The sequence below is a fragment of the Dendrobates tinctorius genome, unplaced genomic scaffold (genome assembly GCF_039654945.1).
Source record: "Dendrobates tinctorius isolate UK_male_01 unplaced genomic scaffold, ASM3965494v1 ptg000011l, whole genome shotgun sequence".
In the NCBI taxonomy this organism is placed as follows: domain Eukaryota; kingdom Metazoa; phylum Chordata; class Amphibia; order Anura; family Dendrobatidae; genus Dendrobates; species Dendrobates tinctorius.
This window is the reverse complement of record NW_027361679.1, coordinates 61,321,529-61,339,543: the sequence shown is the minus strand read 5'-3', so window position 1 is coordinate 61,339,543 and position 18,015 is coordinate 61,321,529. Positions and strand designations below refer to the sequence as shown.

Sequence of the window (18,015 nt, the reverse complement as noted above, 5' to 3'; positions counted from 1 at the left end):
TCCCCTCACCCCCCTTTCCTGGTATGTATGGTCCTCTCACTCCCATCCTGGTATGCATGGTCACCCTCACCCCCCTATCCTGGTATGCATGGTCACCCTCACCCCCCTTTCATAGTATGCATGGTCCTCTCACCTCCTATCCTGGTATGCATGGTCCCCTCACCCCCCTATCCTGGTATGCATGGTCCTCTCACTCCCCAATCCCGCTATGCGTGGTCCCCTCACCCCCCTATCCTGCTATGCGTGGTCCCCTCACCCCCCTATCCTGCTATGCGTGGTCCCCTCACCCCCTATCCTGGTATGCGTGGTCCGCTCACCCCCCTTTCCTGGTATGCATGGTCCTCTCACTCCCATCCTGGTATGCATGGTCACCCTCACCCCCCTATCATGGTATGCATGGTCCTCTCACCCCCCTATCCTAGTATGCATGGTCCCCTCATCCCCCTATCCTGGAATGCATGGTCCTCTCACTCCCCAATCCTGCTATGCGTGGTCCCCTCACCCCCCTATCCTGCTATGCGTGGTCCCCTCACCCCCCTATCCTGCTATGCGTGGTCCCCTCACCCCTATCCTGGTATGCGTGGTCCGCTCACCCGCCTTTCCTGGTATGCATGGTCCTCTCACTCTCATCCTGGTATGCATGGTCACCCTCACCCCCCTATCCTGGTATGCATGGTCACCCTCACCCCCCTATCCTGGTATGCATGGTCCTCTCACTCCCATCCTGGTATGCATGGTCACCCTCACCCCCCTATCCTGGTATGCATGGTCACCCTCACCCCCCTATCCTGGTATGTGTGGTCCACTCACCCCCCTTTCCTGGTATGCATGGTCCTCTCACTCCCATCCTGGTATGCATGGTCACCCTCACCCCCCTATCATGGTATGCATGGTCACCCTCACCCCCCTATCATGGTATGCATGGTCCTCTCACCCCCCTATCCTAATATGCATGGTCCCCTCATCCCCCTATCCTGGAATGCATGGTCCTCTCACTCCCCAATCCTGCTATGCGTGGTCCCCTCACCCCCCTATCCTGCTATGCGTGGTCCCCTCACCCCCCTATCCTGCTATGCGTGGTCCCCTCACCCCCTATCCTGGTATGCATGGTCCGCTCACCCCCCTTTCCTGGTATGCATGGTCCTCTCACTCACATCCTGGTATGCATGGTCACCCTCACCCCCCTATCCTGGTATGCATGGTCACCCTCACCCCCCTATCATGGTATGCATGGTCCTCTCACCTCCCTATCCTGGTATGCATGGTCCCCTCACCCCCCTATCCTGGTATGCATGGTCCTCTCACTCCCCAATCCTGCTATGCATGGTCCTCTCACCCCCCAATCCTGCTATGCGTGGTCCCCTCACCCCCCTATCCTGCTATGCGTGGTCCCCTCACCCCCTATCCTGGTATGCGTGGTCCCCTCACCCCCCTTTCCTGGTATGCATGGTCCTCACTCCCATCCTGGTATGCATGGTCCTCTCACCCCCCTATCCTGGTATGCATGGTCACCCTCACCCCCCTATCCTGGTATGCATGGTCCTCTCACTCCCATCCTGGAATGCATGGTCCCCTCACCCCCCTATCCTGGTATGCATGGTCCTCTCTACCCCCTTTATTGGTATGCATGGTCCCCCTCACCCCCTATCCTAGCATGCATGGTCCTTTCACCCCCCCAATCCTGGTATGCATGGTCCCCTCAACCCCCTTTCCTGGTATGCATAGCCTTCTCACCCCCCTATCCTGATATGTATGGTCCTCTCACCTCCCTATCCTGGTATGCCTGGTCCTCTCACCCTCCCATCCTGATATGTATGGCCCCCCTCACCCCTATTAAACTGCAAACATACACGAAAGGCCGGGGGAGGAGTGTGGTGCCGGAGTACGTGCATGCCCATACCGCGCTGTCCAGCGCCATATTGCTGAAGACACACTGCAAATGTGTCTTCACTAAAATGGCGCCGGATAGCGCTATGCGCATGCGTGATTCCGACGCGTCGGTCTCCGGCGAGAAGAGAAGCGCCGCGGCAACGCTCCTCCCGGTCAGGTAAGTATGTAAGTATGGCGCCGGAGATCGCAGTATGTATTCAGTGTCTAGGCGTACCGCCATCTCCGTTCAGACACTGGATTGGTTTTGCAGAGGCACATTATGGTGGTATTAGTAAAGCATTGTTCATTGGTCTTAGTGAGGCAGTGTACTGTTCTGTTGAGAAACTGTATGGTGGATAAGGTGTTATCGAGGAACTGTATGGTGCTGGTATGGAGGGACCGTATGGTGGTGTTATGGAGGGACCGTATGGTGTGTTATGGACGGATCGTATGGTGGTGTTATGGAGGTACTGTATGGTGGTGTTATGGAGGTACTGTATGGTGGTGTTATGGAGGGACTTTATGGCGATGTTATGGAGGGACTTTATGGTGCTGTTATGGAGGGACTTTATGGTGGTGTTATGGAGGGACTTTATGGTGGTGTTATGGAGGGACTGTATGGTGGTGTTATGAAGGTACTGTATGGTGGTGTTATGGAGAGATTGTATGGTGCTGCTATGGAGGTACTGTATGGGTGGCGGACGGCGGGAATGGTGAGCAGTGATTCACATAGGAAATGAAGATTACATGGCCTGACAAGAGGAGAGGAGGGAAGGGAGTAATGTGCCAAGTGTTTTACTGCTAGAGTAGATTCAAGGACTGTGGGGTGTGTGTGTATCATTATACAGTGGGGCTGTGTTTGCATTATTCGGCGGGTGTGTGACTGCAAGTCTGTGATTTGCATACATGCGGTCACATGCCGACTAGACTTGCATGGCCTAATGCAACTGTATTGAGCAAGGCCAGAAACAGTCTAGTTGGAATGTGGCTGGGAATATACAGTGAGTATGGAAAGTATTCAGATCCCTTTAAATTTTTCACATTGTTTCATTGCAGCAATGTGGTAAATACAAAAAAAGTTTGGTGTTTTTTGTCTCATTAATGTACACTCTGCACCCCACCTTGACTGGAAAAAAACAGAAATGTAGAAATTTTTGCAAATTTATTAAAAAAGAAAAACTGAAGTATCACATGGTCATAAGTATTCAGCCCCTTTGCTCAGTATTGAGTAGAAGCACCTTTTGAGCTAGTACAGCCATGAGTCTTCTTGGGAATAATGCAACAAGTTTTTCACCCCTGGATTTGGGGATCCTCTGCCATTCTTCCATGCAGATCCTCTCCAGTTCCATCAGGTTGGATGGTGAACATTGGTGGACAGCCATTTTCAGGTCTCTTCAGAGATGCTCAATTGGGTTTAGATCAGGGCTCTGGCTGAGCCGGTCATCAATGATCACAGAGTTGTTCTGAAGCCACTCCTTTGTTATTTTAGTTGTGTGCTTAGGATCAATGTCTTGTTGGAAGGTGAACCTTTTGGCTAAGGCCGGGGTCACACTTGCAACTGCAATGTGAGAAACTCGTGTGTCTCTCGCCTCAATACCCGGCACTACTGCTGGCATCCGGGTCCGGAGCTTTCAAGCTGCATAGGAATACTTTCAGCCGCACACTCTGGTCCAGAGTGCCGGCGGCAGTGCCAGGTATTGAGGTGAGAGACTCAAGCAAGTTTCTCGCATTCCGGTTGCAAGTGTGACCCTGGCCTAAGTCTGAGATCCAGAGCACTCTGGAAGAGGTTTTCATCCAGGATATCTCTGTATCTGTACTTGGCTGCATTCATGTTTCCTTCAATTGCAACCAGTCATTCTGTCCCTGCTGCTGAAAAACACCCTCATAGCATGATGCTGCCACCACCATGTTTCATTGTTGGCATTGTATTGGGCAGGTGATGAGCAGTTCCTGGTTTTCTCCACCACTTAGAATTATCACCAAAATGTTCTATCTTCATCTCATCAGACCAGAGAATCTTATTTCTCATAGTCTGGGAGTCCTTCATGTGTTTCTTAGCAAACTCTATGCCGTCTTTCATATATCTGGCACTGAGGAGAGGTTTCCATAGGGCCACTCTGCCATAAAAGCCTGACTGGTGGAGGGCTGCAGTGATAGTTGACTTTGTGGAACTTTCTCCCATCTCTCTACTGCATCTGTGGAGCTCAGCCACAGTGATCTTGGGGTTCTTCTTTACCTCTCTCACCAAGGCTCTTCTCCCACGATTGCTCAGTTTGGCTGGACGGCCAGGTCTAGGAAGACTTCTGGTGGTCCCAAACTTCTTCAATTTAAGGATTATGGAGGCCACTGTGCTCTTAGGAACCTTGAGTACTGCAGAAATTCTTTTGTAACCTTGGCCAGATCTGTGCCTTGCCACAATTCTGTCTCTGAGCTCCTTGGCCAGTTCCTTTGGCCTCATGATTCTCATTTGGTGTGACATACATGCACTGTGAGCAATGAGGTCTTATATAGACAGGTATGCGTTTTTACAAATCAAGTCCTATCAGTTTAATTACACACAGCTGGACTCCAATGAAGGAGTAGAACCATTTCAAGGAGGATCACAAGGAAATGGACAGCATGTGACTTACATATGAGTGTCTGAGCAAAGGGTCTGAATACTTATGACCATGTGATATTTCAGTTTTTCTTTTTGAATAAATTTGCAAAAATTTCTACATTTGTTTTTTTCAGTCAAGATGAGGTGCAGAGTGTACATTAAGAGAAAAACAATTAAATTTTTTGAATTTACCAAATGGCTGCAATGAAACAAAGAGTGAAAAATTTGAAGGGGTCTGAATACTTTCCATACCCACTGTATGTATCGCATGCTTGTGGTCACAAGACCACCTGTTCCCAGCGCCGGCACCAGACAATCATAACAGCACACGGTGTGCATGATGTGAGGATTCACACATAGTGAAAGTAGACATGTAGATTAAGATCCGACAACCCCTTTAAGGATGGGCAACTAATCGTGGGCCACTGATGTGTGCTTGCCACCCAGGCTAAAATTTTCCAGCCAGCCCCTGCATACAAGAAAAGCAGATCAAGTTTCATCAGTGGTTTTGCTCCGTGTTTGGTCATTGTTTCAACAGTTTTTCACTGATGAGAAAAAAAAGTTTCTTCACTTTCTCTTACTTATCACACACTGAAAAACAGACAGGGCACAGACAGCATCTAAGCGCTGTTTGAATTTTTCATGGACTCATAGACTTCCACTGCCGAGTTTGATCTGACACTTGGATCAATATCGGATACTGTGAGTTTGCACGGACCACTTGGTCTACAAAAAAAAATGGACAAGTGAACAGCCCCGAGACTATCATAGGGAAAAGGGTTATCCATGAAAACGTGATGTCAAAATAATGCTTTATGATTGCACACAAAAATACAAACACCTGCAGAAAAGTCAATTACCACCAGAAATAGTAAACCTATTTTCACACCAATATTTCTGGTGCATATGCCAAATGTGTCATTCAGTATAAGAAACCCAATTCCCAAAAAGAGCCCCTTTTGGCATGTGTTTGGCCAGCATGTATCATCCTACAAGTTTTGTCACTTTATTTTGGAGTGCAGTTGAATACAATTTTTTTTTTATACTGGGATCCCACAAAATCTTGCAAAACCACCATAAGCACAGATATTCGAGCAAATTTATGAATTTTTACCTTTTCGTTTGGTGTCACGATACACAACCAGGGGGGTCACACAGATCCCACCACTGTTACCACTTTGTCACAGATGACACAGGAGATCACCCAGATCTTATCGCTGCCACCAGTTGTCAAGGGAGTGCAACTCCCCTGCCTCCAATTGTCAGGACAATTACGCAATTGGCTGAAGAGTGATAGACAAGACCGTGGCTGATTCCACTACAAGGCCGGTTATTGGGGAACTAACAGTGAGCATATGGTATATACATCTCAGATTTTAATGCATACTGCAGAATGTATGTATATACACCACGTGTGGTCATTGCCAGCTCCACAATAGCAAAAGAACTACCATATTTTTTCAGACTATAAGACACACCCCCAAATTTTAAAAGGAAAGTATGGAAAAAAATTAATGTGTCAAAAGGGGATCCGTTTTACAGTCAGAATTCAGCTTACCAGGGAGGGGGAATTGGCAGCGCTGGTGGAGCGTAGTCACAGGGGGTGTTCGGTGGTCTGGCGATATGACTCCCATCCCAGTCTGGTGTGGCAGATTCGGCGGTGCTAAAGGTGCGGGGGCTCCGCCGACATTTTCCAAAAGCCCAGAGCCCCCGCACATCCATTGCTGTGATGCAGCTGCCTCCGGGAAATCCCATCCCAGGCTGGTGCGGCAGGTTCGGCGGTGCTCTGTGGTGCGGGGGCTGCACCAACATTTTGTGAAAGCCTGGAGGCACCGCACATCCATTGCTGCGATGTGGTGGCCTCTGGGAAAATGTCCGCCGGGGGCGACACATGCTCAGATTGAGATCTTGGCGCCGAGATCTTGTCTCCCAAACGAGATCTCGTTGCTAAGATTTCAATCTGAGCATGAGCCGTCCTCGGCGGCCATTTTCCCGGAGGCCACCGCATCACAGCAATGGATGTGCGGGGCCTCCAGGTTTTTACAAAATGACGGAGCAGCCCCCGCCCCACAGAGCACCGCCGAACCTACCGCCCCAGCCTGGGAAGGGAGTGTGATCATCGCCCTACAGAGTCAGACCGCTGGAGAATTGCCCAACTCCTGCTGCCGCCACACTACTTGTAAGTATATTTCGACTATAAGACGCACCTCCATTTTTCCCCAAAAGTTTTTGGGAAAAAAGTCAGTCCTATAGTCCAAAAAATATGAAACTAGCTGCCACCATCAATCATTTATACAGGCTGATTAGACACCCGTTACAGGTAGTGTATGGCTTAGTGGTGCTGTTTACACAGCAAGAGAAACAAAGCTATTACATTTTTGATTTAGTCCATAAAGATAAGCAGTGTTTATAAAAATATATAACATGATACAAAATGAGAACAAAAGAATATGGTATATACAATTACATGCGATAAAAAGGAATAATGAAAGAAAACAACTAAATCTGGTCACGGAAATGTCTCAGAACTTAGATGAGAGAAACATTCCGACTAGGAAAATGAACAAAACCCCCAAAAAAACCTATGGACCAACAAACGTCCCAGACTCAAATACTACTTTTTATTAGCTCAAAGTTATGTCCATACAACTCTCCTTGATTAGCTCATGTGCAGGCGGATTGTGGAATATGCTGTGTCTGTTACAATTTTTTGAGATTCCCAAACTTACAGGATATCTTCTCCCCTGAAGGTTCCAGGCAGTAAATATTGATGTTATATTTTTCATTATCATTTTACCATTACATAGAGATCAAACATGGCCTGGTTCACATAATCTATCAGACCGTTATTAAGTTGGAAGGGTTCTAGTAAATGAGTAAATGCGTTGTGTTCGTCCCTTTGCTACGACATTGAAAATCTATCTCCCATTAATATCGGATCAACACAAAACCCCAATAGTCATATCTGAAAATAGAGACACAAATTCTGGAACGCTCTTAGAAAAATCATTTGAATCCAGGATGCTTCTTCCTTGGAACAAAGACAGTCCCTGCACCTCTCCTCTGCATAAACAGATCTCAGCCTTCTTGTCTGTTTTCCCATCAAATATCCTGTTTTAATCACCTGTCCAGGGCAGGAGGTCTCTGTGTCAAAAGGAGATGATGTATTAGCCTTCTCTCTCTATCTATAGTTACTTTTTTCTCTTTCCCATATGTTTATTGTGAAGGGGGACATGTCCCCTCCTTTGAGATGTCTTATGGTTGTTAATTTTCTTCTATGGTGCTCGGTTAGTCCGCAGGTTTAAAGCTAAATTTACATATTTATAAACCAGTGTCAGACAAGTTATACTACCAATACTATATATACTATATATATAAAATTACATATATGATGATACATGAATTGCATAATAGTTTCAATCAATCGTCTCTTTTTATGAGATCAAGCACTAAAATACTAAGGGAAACTGAAATTCTAAGATGTTGATGAAAACTATAGTTTAGCAGGAAATCAGCACCCAAAAATAACTTGTAATATTTTGATTAAGGCACAAAATTTCACTTATCACATACAATTATATCATCAAAACTTTCTAAGTAATAATTCTAAGCGAGTCATTCTTATGTCCTTCACATAATATTTGGCTGCAGTTCAAAACTAGTGTTTTCTGAAAAAGAGCCAAAGAAGCACCCGCATTGTGAACTGTAAAAAAAAATCTAAAATGTCAAAGTTCCATCATCTCATTCAAACATTAGTCCTTTATTCCTTTGCCCTCAGATGTCTAGATAGTATATGCTCACTTAACATTTTTTTTAATAGATCTGCGGAATCACCTCATCGGATTTTTCTACTACAAAAAGGGAAACATACAAAAGGAAATAAATTCTCTACAGGACAGAATACAAGGACCTGGTTGATGTCTATTCAAAGAGGCATTACAGGATTTTTACAACAAATTACAATACCACCTAATCATCAACAAGAAAAAGAAGCTCAACAGACTCAGGAGGAAAGCAAGTCTCAATCTAGCGGAAGGTAAGCCCAATATAAACAATAATTTTAATACATCCTCATCTGTTGTGAACCTCTCACAGAATGAGCCAAATATGGCAGAAATGAAAGTTCTAGCAAAGGGTCTAACTTTCTGTCCCACTAAACATCTTGACACAGCTCAATTCTACAGTGATATTGAGGAATTCTTCTGCAGATTAAGGCTAAAAGAATTCTTCCATGACCACACAGATAACCCATCTCAAATCAGTGAGACAGACACATCAAAAAAGAAAAAGAGGACAAACTGGACCCCACAACCTGGGCACAATCAAACTCTGGACCACTACATAGACTGTTTCCGCAAAAAAGTAAAATCTGACATTTTGGACAAACACCTCAAAATACCACACAATATCAGCACGGAGGAAAGAAGAGCCATAAAATCCTTAAAAACCAATAACATCATCATTAAACCAGCAGATAAAGGGGGAGCTGTAGTAATTATGAATAAGACAGATTACATCCAGGAAGCACACAGACAACTCCTGGACAAAAAATACTACACCCCCCTTCAGGAAGATCCCACCAAAAAATGCAAAGAGGAATTAACAAAGATCATCTATGGGTTTGACTCTATGTCATCCTCCCTACTGGACCTAATACCAGACAACCCCAAAATAGGTACCTTCTACATGTTACCTAAAATACACAAAGAAGGTAATCCAGGGAGACCCATCATCTCTGGTATTGGGACATTAACTGAGAATATCTCTGGCTGGGTGGAGAACATTTTGAAACCCTTGGTGAGGCAAACACCCAGCTACATCCAGGACACCACAGACATTCTCTGCAAATTGTCAGCTCTGCGTCCACTTCCAGAGGATACAATATTGGCCACCATGGATGTAGAGTCCCTATACTCCAACATTCCTCACAGAGATGGGATTGCTGCATGCAAATATTTCCTCCAAAAAAACAATCTGGCTACGGAACCATCCCTGCAATTCATCAGGTTTGTGCTCCATCATAACTATTTTTCCTTTGGAAACAATATATACCAACAGTGCATGGGCAGCGCCATGGGAAGCAAAATGTCACCACAGTATGCTAACCTGTTTATGGCTAAACTAGAACAAGACTTTTTGGCATCCTGCACTATCAAACCTCTAGCATACTTCCGCTACATTGATGACCTACTAATAATCTGGAAAGGCTCAGAGGAGGACTTGCTTACCTTCCACAACAACTTCAACAAGTTCCACCCAACCATCAAACTCACCCTCAACTTTTCAAAATCCCAAATCCATTTTCTGGACACAACTATATACATCAAAGACAATACCGTACAAACGACTATTTACCATAAACCCACAGGACGTCCGGCATACCTGAGATGGAACAGCTTTCATCCGAGACACAAAAAAAAATCAATAATCTACAGTGAAGCTCTAAGGTACATTCGGATCTGTTCAGACAATGAGGATAGAAAACTACAACTACTATCACTCAGAAAAACATTCCTACACCAAGGATATCATCCACTTGTAATTGATGAACAGATCCACAGAGCTACAAGGATCCCAAGAAGCAGCCTCCTGGATTACAAACAGAAGGAGGAAAACAACAGGGTGCCGCTTGTGGTCACGTACAACCCTCACATGAACATTTTAAGGAAAATTGGCGCTGACCTCCAACCCATATTCCACAAAGACCACAGACTGAAAGCAATATTCCCGGAACTGCCACTGCTCTCCTACAAACAGCCTCCTAACCTAAGGAATATCTTTGTCAGAAGTACCCTCGCATCACCTTCAGAGACAGGCACAGTCCCCTGTAACAGTAAGAAATGCAAGACCTGCACCCACATATCACCAACAGATAAAGTCCCCATACCAAACACAAATCAGGACTATAAGATCATGGACTCTTTTTCATGTACATCCTCCAATGTCGTGTACATGATACAGTGTGCAAGGTGCAATGCAGGGACATACATCGGGGAAACTAAGAAAAAACTACAAACAAGGATGAATCTGCATAGACATACGATAAAAAATGAGCTGGACACACCTGTAGGGATACACTTCTCTAGACACAGCTTGGCAGATCTAAAAGTCCTAATATTGAAAGGTCATTTTAATAGTGACAGAGAAAGGAAGATTTGGGAGTTTAAATTTATAAATATGTTTCAATCTCTAACAATAGGACTGAATTTGACACCTGGGTTCATGACTCATTACATGAACACAGTTCACACCTCCACAAGAAGGTCTTCAGATCTCTAATAGAACACTTGGTCCTCATCTGCATGTGTAACAAAAACCTTAATTTGATTTCCTTGGCCTGTCTATAGCTAGCATCATCTCATGTCCTGTTGTAATTCCTATTTAAATGTTGCCATCTTTTCTCAGTAATTCACTTGCAATCAAGCCTGATGAAGGGGCCTTTTGAGCCCTGAAAACTTGCTTGCAAATATAATTTCTCTGGTTAGCCAATAAAGGTATCACACCTTGAATACTTTTCTCAATTTTTTGGGGGGGACATAAGTATTTACATCTTTTAATAGATCAGATATGGGTCATGAACGTCATGGAGTTTCTTGTAAAGCTAAACTCGACTGGCACAAGCCAATTTTTTGTAAATACTAAAAAGAATATCTTGTCACATTCTGCAGTGAACTTTCCAATCATATGGCATGTACTTCTGGTTCTTTCTCCCAAGCTGTCGCTAAGGTCTTATATCAGTGACCTCTGTAACAGACACCAGCAGACACTGTCTAATACTCATTAATGCAGGGAAAATGTTAACGTTTCTGGTATTGAACATCTTCTCACCAAGAGTCATACTGGCTGACAAGCTTACTGCTGGGGAGGTTGCCTACAGACAAGGGATTTCAGGTATATCTATTTCTCCCTAATAGAAGCTTGATTGACGGGGAAGTTGAAGTATTTTAGTATTCTTGCCTATCACTATAGTCTTGCTCAAAGTGATTGTCGGGTCTTAAAGGGAATCTGTCACCAGTTTTTTGGCCTATTGTCACGGCACCGCCAGACTCAGGGCCTGCTGTCCCGGCCTCGGCCAGTAGGAGGCACCGGACTATCACATCACCATCAGACTCAGGGCCTGCTGTTCCGGCCTCGACCACTAGGAGGCCCCGGACTGTCCTATCACCGTCTGACCCGTGGCCTGCAGTTTCGGCCTTGGTCTCTGGGAGGCGTTGTGCTTCAACCCCGAGTGATGGCGGCAATAGTCATGAGGCTCCTGCGCAGGCGTCCGCTGGACGCAGGCTTCGCTCCTCGGTCAGTCATGAAGGGGCTGTTGCATTACCATCCAGCCTGGTCCAGGGGGCGGTCCGGATGACATCATCAGGCCACGGGCCTGTAAGGGATGACCTGATCCCTCAAATACCTTGGGACTGCTCTTGCAGGCCGCCGGATATATTCTTGGTTCCCCTGCGTGTTACTGTGTGAATTGCTGTTGACTGACTCTGACTTTTGCCTGGACTTCTGACTCTGCTTCTGCCTAACGATTCTGTACCTCTGCTGCCCTCCTGGTTTATGACTCTTACTTCGGCCTGGATTCTGACTCTGCTTCTGCCTAACGACTTTGTACCTCTGCTGCCCTCCTGGTTTATGACTCTGACTTCGGCCTGGATTCTGACTCTGCTTCTGCCTAACGATTCTGTACCTCTGCGACTCTCCTGGTTTATGACTCTGGCTTCGGCCTGGAATCTGACTCTGCTACTGTCTACTGTTTTTGTACCGTTGCTGCCTGACTGGTTTAGTCTCGGATATCATTGCCTCTGTGTCCTGTATTGGAACACCTTTCTGGCGACTGTCCTGCTCTGGTCATTGCTCCTATTCAGACAGTGCCTCCTGGGCTCTGCTATAAATCCAGATCCCTGTATTGGGGTAAAGGGTATCAGTGTTTCTCGGGGTGCTGTCTGGCTGCAGTCCAGACCGCAGGCAGACGTCACACCTATCAACTAAAAATATCATTTAATAGAGTGTGAGCTATACATTCCCCAACTACTTGTGAAACCCCCTGACTCCTCATGAATCCCCCTTAAAACCTTTTATATTGCTCCCGAGCTGTATGTAAATATCCTCGGCCCGGTCTGATGGGCATTGCTTCTCGTCCCTCTCTCCACAACAAATTGGCGTGCTGTACGCATTCCGTTCTGTGAATAGCATTGTTGGTGTACAGGTCCCTCGCATGCAGATTCAAATTGCCTCCCGTGCGTGCGCAGTATGCTTTGCCGAACTGCGGGCAAAGCCGAAAAGCATTAGTGCTTGATATTTTTAGTTGATAGGCCAAAAAAGTGGTGACAGATTCCCTTTAATCTACGAGTTTGCAGTCACTCTATGAATCCTCACATCGCGCACTGTGTGCTGTGAGGATTCTCTGGAGCCGGCGCTCATGTGACTGTAACTATGTAACATGCATACTCCCGACCATATTTTACCTAGATGGGCATGGCCTCGCTCAATGTAAGTGTGTTGAGCGAGGCCAGAAGCAGTCTAGTTAGAACGTGGTGGGGAGTATGCATATTGCATACATGCGGTCACATGAGCACCGTACCCAGCACTGGCGAATCCTCACAGCTTGCAGTGCGCAGGATTCACAAGTCTGCAGTCACAGAGAGCGTCTGCAGACATGTAGCTCAAGAACAGACAACCCAATTAAACTACTGTGCCAAGCATCTCTGCACTATCAAAGTGAAAGGTCATGCTGCTTTGTTCTAGTAAACCCATGACCAGATTATAAGAAACCCCAAAATCCCAGGGAACCTCGTTTGTGAATCAGTGGCCTACATATTTAATCCAACCGCTATCTTTTGTGCCTTTGTCCCTTTACAGTATGTGTGCAGTTGCGCATGCGCCTGTAGGAAGTTATGAACAACGTGGTTATGTGACAGCAGCAACTATGGCCTTTTCTGGAGACATGAAACAGCCAAACAGCAGACAACTCCAGTAGTCAGCACAGTGGACTCCTGCCTCATATGCATGTTTAAAAAAGATAAACGTCTTTAAAACAAGACTATCCTTTTAAATATGGCAAAAAAGTCAAAAATGGAAAATCATTATCACTGCCTGAATGGCTATTGTAAGCAACCATAAGGTCATGCAATACTATATATATAGCTTATGAGAAGGCGATTTCACATTTTTATGCAAATCTAACATTTCTCTTGTACAATATGCAGCACAGTGATTCTTTAAGTTGCGACTTAGGCTATGTCTAATTACATCACTAGACAGCTATATAAGCTGAGGTTGTACAGAATAAACGGTATTGGCCTGAGCGCCAGTTCTTACATTGCCCTACTTCAGGCTTTCACAAATCATTCCTATGGTATCCATCATCTTACCAACAATCCCTATACAAGTGTTTGTAAACCACTGAACTCATTACCGTACTTCCAGACATATACTGTGTCTTTTTGTCAAACATTGATTAGTGACATATATCTAGGATCACCTCTTGATTAATGACATATATCTAGGATCACTTCTTGATTAATGACATATATCTAGGACCACCTCTTGATTAATGACATATATCTAGGACCACCTCTTGATTAATGACATATATCTAGGACTACCTCCATAAAATATATCATAGGTAATATTCTAACTATCAGGGAATACACTTTAGAAGTGTGAGTTCAATAACCATGCTTATTTTATTCATCTTATTTATTATATATTTATATGAAATATATTTCTATATTTCTAATTCCTTTTTGATACATAGTATCACCAACAGCAAATTTACAGGAGTCAAGATTGGCCAGTTTTTTGCTGTTACAGGGGTACCGTATTTTCAAGTTTAAAAGTCTTCCTCTATCCCATAGCTTCCCAATCACCTGATCACTGGGTCCCACAACGTCTCCGATCACCGAGGCTCTGAAGAGCCCAGAATGATCGGAGCCGAGGTTGATCATGCACACTGTCACATCATTCATTTTTGTGGAAGTGCTGAAGACCAGACGCGCGGAGCTATCTCCGACCGTCCCATTAACAATGAATGGAGCGGCAGAGCACATGATTGACCACCCCTCCATTTACACATGCCTGTTCACAACCCTGGTTCTTGGGATCGGAGGAGACCTCCAGTGACCAGGAAGTTATCTACTATCCCATCGATATGGGATAAATTCAATCCTTTAGATTATTCCCACTGTTCCCAAATATTCTGTTTATTTTTTATATGCACTATATGGTTCCAGAAATATTGGCCTTTTTTCATATAGTGCTACTTTTATGATTCTTGCAAAATGGCATAACACAGGGTGATAATGGCGAGCAGCTTAAAGATGTCACTATTCTTATCTTACAATGTGCACTAACAGTGCGCTCTCCTGCCAGCTTGTTACTTCTGATCAGAGTCGGCAAGAGAGCGCACTGTCACTGTGCATATTGCCGAGTGACTAGAACCTACTGAGCATCTGCCGGAATTGACAACCAACACATGCTCAGTAGACTGGGGACTAGCCCAACCCCTATAACAGACTTCACTGATGACCCTTCGTTTCAGGGAGGGGGCAGCATTCCGGCCAAGGCTGGGATAATGCCTGTACCAGACCTGAAACTTGCTTTAGATCCTCTGTAACACATCTTCTCACAGTACAGTGTGATGGAGGAGAAAATGAAATCTCACACGTAGAAATCAATAATGTGTACGAGTGTAATGTCACATGTAAGAGTCAGCACGCTGAATATGTATCTAGTACGCAACTGCATTTACAGTAATCCTCTCCGTTTTATTAGAAAATGCCATAAATGCCTGCTAGGGACAGATGCCACGCCACCTGGCACGCTCACCTATCTGGACAACGCATGTAGTTCCCATATACTGATTTATGCCGCTCCCACAGCAATATGCAGAGATGCCTGTATGGCTTTCTCCGAGACTCCGGCATTGACAGGCAGCATGAAAATGTGAATGGCGGATTCCAAAGCTGGGACCTATCAAGCGGGTATGGCATATAATGTAAATGTAACATCGGCATTGAAGATGCAAATATCCCATAAATTGACATTTCTCTGCATTTCCTGAACCATATGGAATGAATGGAGGTCCATTAAACATATTCTAGGTATGAAGATAACTGTCAGACCTATTAATGACTCAGGAATACTTTACAAGGAGGGTAGTCTCATCAGGACAACCCTGTTCATTCAATAGATCCTGAGACAAGCAGATGAGAGGGGGCAGGTAAAGCTGTTGGCGGGACCCCCCTTTATCACACTCCTATACCCTAACTGGGCACATGGTAACAGCCAAGTGAGGCTTTATGTTGCCCTTCAGGCATCTGATCTGTGGGGTCGCCAGGAGCTGGACCACCACCGATTTCATATCAATTGTCCCGGAGACCCCTTTATGATGTTAGACATTACAGCATTGGGAAGTCATTTAGATAATAAAATTGCACCTCAGCGACACTGAAGACATCTCCGATGACATGACACAGCTTTTCTCCTCCATACTCCGGACATACTTCAATCTCACAAGGAAATTCAATGAGTCGTTTCCAGCATGCAGAATAATATACAGACATGCAGAATAAGAACTGCTTCGCTTTTATATGCCAGACCTGACAACTCAAAAAAAGCGGAGATTTGGGCTCCAGTCAACGACAAAATACAATATCCCGTTGTAATCACACTATCAAACTAAGATAAAAGGCTTGGCGTTGAAAAGTTAGAGGAAAGCAACCGTGACCAAGCAGAAACATAAAACCATGTGCAAAGAGCCACATGTAGCAGAGCTGAACGTGGTATCTACCTGTGTGCAACCCTATAGAAAACTAGACAATTGTGATATTATGATCTCTGGGAAATGACAATATCATTGACAACTCAGCTCTGCTCCATCTGACAAGCTCAGCTCTGCCACATATAACAAGTTCAGCTCTGCTCCATCTGACAAGCTCAGCTCTGCCACATATAGCAAGTTCAGCTCTAATACATTTGACAAGCTCAGCTCTGCTACATCTGACAAGCTCAGCTCTGCTCCATCTGACAAGCTCAGCTCTGCTCCATCTGACAAGCTCAGCTCTGCCACATCTGACAAGCTCAGCCCTGCTCCATCTGACAAGCTCAGCTCTGCCACATCCGACAAGCTCAGCCCTGCTACATCTGACAAGCTCAGCTCTGCTCCATCTGACAAGCTCAGCTCTGCCACATCCGACAAGCTCAGCCTGCTCCATCTGACAAGCTCAGCTCTGCTCCATCTGACAAGCTCAGCTCTGCCACATCCGACAAGCTCAGCCTGCTACATCTGACAAGCAGCTTCAGACCCAGTTTATCTATAACATAGGTGCTGCTGCAACATGAGACAAAGTCAGGTCAGCTCTGACAACCATTTGCGATGCAGGAAGCTCAGGTCTCAATGTAGCAGAGCCTGAGCTGCTACATCTGACAAACTTAGCACCGCTACATGTGACACTCTCATTGCCCAGTGCCATTACTGATCTGCCACCATGCCATGTGTACCCTCAGAGCTGCTCCACAGTACAGCCGTGTATAGGCCGGTTAGTAATGCCCACAGAGGCAGAATGAATGGCACCAGAGTCCCAGGAGCTGGACAAGGACGATCGGTGCTGCTGTCTGCCAGCCCAGTGCCAGCCCAGTGCCAGATGTCTTCTTACCTGCAGACACAGATCGGAGGCTCCAGTGCTGCTGCTCTGTGTCTACCTGGAACCTAGAGCTGCTGGGAGTGAGGCAATGTCCTCTCCCCTCCCTGCTTCCTCTGGAGCTCCACTCTCCTAGGCTTCCCTAGCCTTGCTGCCTGCTCTGCCTGCCTTCTCCCAGGATGTGTTTACATTCTTCCAGCTTGCTCCAGTCCCTTCTCAGCCTCATCATGGCCCTTCCCTCCTTTTCTTCTAGAATATTAATCTCCTCCAGTCCCACCTCAAGCTTTCATTCTTATTCTTTCCCCCCCCCATTCATCCTGTTCAGATAACTGAATTCATGTGATGTCTTTCTTTAAAGCCCCTTTGCACGTAGTGATCGCCATGTCGCCCTCTCGGAGTTATCGCTACTTCTGTGATGATAATTGTTTACCGTCAATACCACAATTGTGTATCTGTCTGTGTGGGCACATTAGTTTTCTCAAGCCAGGGGGGTACCTAGAAAGTGATGGGCATCATAGCAAACCTTAGAATGGGGACCTACTGCTCTGACATTACTGCTCCACCTTGTGCAAAACTGAGACACCACATCACTGCTCCATCTGTCAGGAACCTCCTTTATGTCATTGTTCCAGGAGACAAGTGACTACTGAGGCATCAACGCTAATCTACAAGGCAACTGATTTCCCTGGATCCCTGCTTCACCAGTCCCTGCCACCGCTATCTCATTTACCCTCTAAGCCCCCAGAAGATGTGGTAGTTAAGAGCCCAGATGTGAGCAAACGTGCTAGGATTCGGTTTTATCTTAGCATGCTCATGTGCTATCCGAGCATCTTCTGCGTTGTAAGGGAAGAGGGAGACTTCATTTTAGATTATAGGTTCAGGACATCTCCGTCCACTCCTGGAATGAGCCCC

General features: G+C 45.6%; 1 protein-coding gene across 1 annotated transcript in view; it reads right to left on the bottom strand.

The window, feature by feature from the left end:
* The window catches only part of TMEM150C (transmembrane protein 150C), a 378,392-nt gene extending 361,114 nt beyond the window's left edge, over positions 1-17,278 (bottom strand). Inside the window, exon 1 of the mRNA XM_073542890.1 lies at positions 17,119-17,278. The gene's annotated coding sequence lies outside the window, so the exon portion shown is untranslated. The remainder of the gene's footprint in view (positions 1-17,118) is intronic.
* Between the last annotated feature and the right edge of the window lie 737 nt (positions 17,279-18,015).